The 3,051-nt window shown below is 58.5% G+C and overlaps 1 non-coding gene and 1 pseudogene across 1 annotated transcript; both read left to right on the top strand.

The window, feature by feature from the left end:
• Positions 1 to 1,657: 1,657 nt before the first annotated feature.
• Positions 1,658 to 1,812, top strand: LOC124734557. The gene has a single exon (XR_007009384.1). It is a non-coding gene; the product is annotated as a 5.8S ribosomal RNA (ribosomal RNA).
• Positions 1,813 to 2,000: 188 nt separating this feature from the next.
• Positions 2,001 to 3,051, top strand: part of LOC124734552 — a 4,222-nt pseudogene continuing 3,171 nt past the window's right edge.

Raw genomic sequence — 3,051 nt, 5'->3', positions numbered from 1 at the left:
GCTCCAATAGCGTATATTAAAGTTGTTGCGGTTAAAAAGCTCGTAGTTGGATTGTGTCCCACGCTGTTGGTTCACCGCCCGTCGGTGTTTAACTGGCATGTATCGTGGGACGTCCTGCCGGTGGGGGCGAGCTGAAGGCGTGCGACCGCCTCGTGCGTGCTCGTGCGTCCCGAGGCGGACCCCGTTGAAATCCTACCAGGGTGCTCTTTATTGAGTGTCTCGGTGGGCCGGCAACGTTTACTTTGAACAAATTAGAGTGCTTAAAGCAGGCAAGCCCGCCTGAATACTGTGTGCATGGAATAATGGAATAGGACCTCGGTTCTATTTTGTTGGTTTTCGGACCCGAGGTAATGATTAATAGGGACAGGCGGGGGCATTCGTATTGCGACGTTAGAGGTGAAATTCTTGGATCGTCGCAAGACGAACAGAAGCGAAAGCATTTGCCAAGTATGTTTTCATTAATCAAGAACGAAAGTTAGAGGTTCGAAGGCGATCAGATACCGCCCTAGTTCTAACCATAAACGATGCCAGCCAGCGATCCGCCGCAGTTCCTCCGATGACTCGGCGGGCAGCCTCCGGGAAACCAAAGCTTTTGGGTTCCGGGGGAAGTATGGTTGCAAAGCTGAAACTTAAAGGAATTGACGGAAGGGCACCACCAGGAGTGGAGCCTGCGGCTTAATTTGACTCAACACGGGAAACCTCACCAGGCCCGGACACCGGAAGGATTGACAGATTGATAGCTCTTTCTTGATTCGGTGGGTGGTGGTGCATGGCCGTTCTTAGTTGGTGGAGCGATTTGTCTGGTTAATTCCGATAACGAACGAGACTCTAGCCTGCTAACTAGTCGCGTGACATCCTTCGTGCTGTCAGCGATTACTTTTCTTCTTAGAGGGACAGGCGGCTTCTAGCCGCACGAGATTGAGCAATAACAGGTCTGTGATGCCCTTAGATGTTCTGGGCCGCACGCGCGCTACACTGAAGGAATCAGCGTGTCTTCCTAGGCCGAAAGGTCGGGGTAACCCGCTGAACCTCCTTCGTGCTAGGGATTGGGGCTTGCAATTGTTCCCCATGAACGAGGAATTCCCAGTAAGCGCGAGTCATAAGCTCGCGTTGATTACGTCCCTGCCCTTTGTACACACCGCCCGTCGCTACTACCGATTGAATGATTTAGTGAGGTCTTCGGACTGGTACGCGGCATTGACTCTGTCGTTGCCGATGCTACCGGAAAGATGACCAAACTTGATCATTTAGAGGAAGTAAAAGTCGTAACAAGGTTTCCGTAGGTGAACCTGCGGAAGGATCATTACCGACTAGACTGCATGTCTTTCGATGTGCGTGTCGTGTCGCGCAACACGCTACCTGTACGGCTCGCCGTAGCCGTGCGCCGCGTGCGGAACCACGCGTGCCTCTCAAAACTAGCGGCAATGTTGTGTGGTACGAGCGCTGAAGCGCTGGAGCGGCTGGCCTGCGGCACCTGGCGCCTGGCGCCGGTTTTGAATGACTTTCGCCCGAGTGCCTGTCCGCTCCGGTGTGGAGCCGTACGACGCCCGTCGGCCGTGAGGCCGTTGGACACAGAACGCTGGAACAGGGGCCGCCACACGCCTCACTCCCGCCTATGCGACCGTCTCGAAAGAGACGGCGGAAACTGAGAAAAGATCACCCAGGACGGTGGATCACTCGGCTCGTGGGTCGATGAAGAACGCAGCAAATTGCGCGTCGACATGTGAACTGCAGGACACATGAACATCGACGTTTCGAACGCACATTGCGGTCCATGGATTCCGTTCCCGGGCCACGTCTGGCTGAGGGTCGGCTACGTATACTGAAGCGCGCGGCGTTTGCCCCGCTTCGCAGACCTGGGAGTGTCGCGGCCGCCTGTGGGGCCGGCCGCGTCTCCTCAAACGTGCGATGCGCGCCCGTCGCCTGGCGGTTCGCATACCGGTACTTTCTCGGTAGCGTGCACAGCCGGCTGGCGGTGTGGCGTGCGACACCTCGTACAACGACCTCAGAGCAGGCGAGACTACCCGCTGAATTTAAGCATATTACTAAGCGGAGGAAAAGAAACTAACAAGGATTCCCCCAGTAGCGGCGAGCGAACAGGGAAGAGTCCAGCACCGAACCCCGCAGGCTGCCGCCTGTCGTGGCATGTGGTGTTTGGGAGGGTCCACTACCCCGACGCCTCGCGCCGAGCCCAAGTCCAACTTGAATGAGGCCACGGCCCGTAGAGGGTGCCAGGCCCGTAGCGGCCGGTGCGAGCGTCGGCGGGACCTCTCCTTCGAGTCGGGTTGCTTGAGAGTGCAGCTCCAAGTGGGTGGTAAACTCCATCTGAGACTAAATATGACCACGAGACCGATAGCGAACAAGTACCGTGAGGGAAAGTTGAAAAGAACTTTGAAGAGAGAGTTCAAAAGTACGTGAAACCGTTCTGGGGTAAACGTGAGAAGTCCGAAAGGTCGAACGGGTGAGATTCACGCCCATCCGGCCACTGGCCTCCGCCCTCGGCAGATGGGGCCGGCCGCCCGCGCGGAGCAATCCGCGGCGGGGTCGTGTCCGGTTGCCTTTCCACTCGCCGCGGGGTGGGGCCGTTCCGGTGTGCGGTGGGCCGCACTTCTCCCCTAGTAGGACGTCGCGACCCGCTGGGTGCCGGCCTACGGCCCGGGTGCGCAGCCTGTCCTTCCGCGGGCCTCGGTTCGCGTCTGTTGGGCAGAGCCCCGGTGTCCTGGCTGGCTGCCCGGCGGTATATCTGGAGGAGTCGATTCGCCCCTTTGGGCGCTCGGGCTCCCGGCAAGCGCGCGCGGTTCTTCCCGGATGACGGACCTACCTGGCCCGGCCCCGGACCCGCGCCGCTGTTGGCTCGGGATGCTCTCGGGCGGAATAATCGCTCCCGTCAGCGGCGCTTCAGCTTTGGACAATTTCACGACCCGTCTTGAAACACGGACCAAGGAGTCTAACATGTGCGCGAGTCATTGGGCTGTACGAAACCTAAAGGCGTAATGAAAGTGAAGGTCTCGCCTTGCGCGGGCCGAGGGAGGATGGGGCTTCCCCGCCCTT

This window comes from Schistocerca piceifrons, unplaced genomic scaffold, assembly GCF_021461385.2.
Source record: "Schistocerca piceifrons isolate TAMUIC-IGC-003096 unplaced genomic scaffold, iqSchPice1.1 HiC_scaffold_151, whole genome shotgun sequence".
Classification (NCBI taxonomy): domain Eukaryota; kingdom Metazoa; phylum Arthropoda; class Insecta; order Orthoptera; family Acrididae; genus Schistocerca; species Schistocerca piceifrons.
Note: the sequence above shows the minus strand (reverse complement) of the source record. Positions and strands in the feature narration are given on the sequence as shown.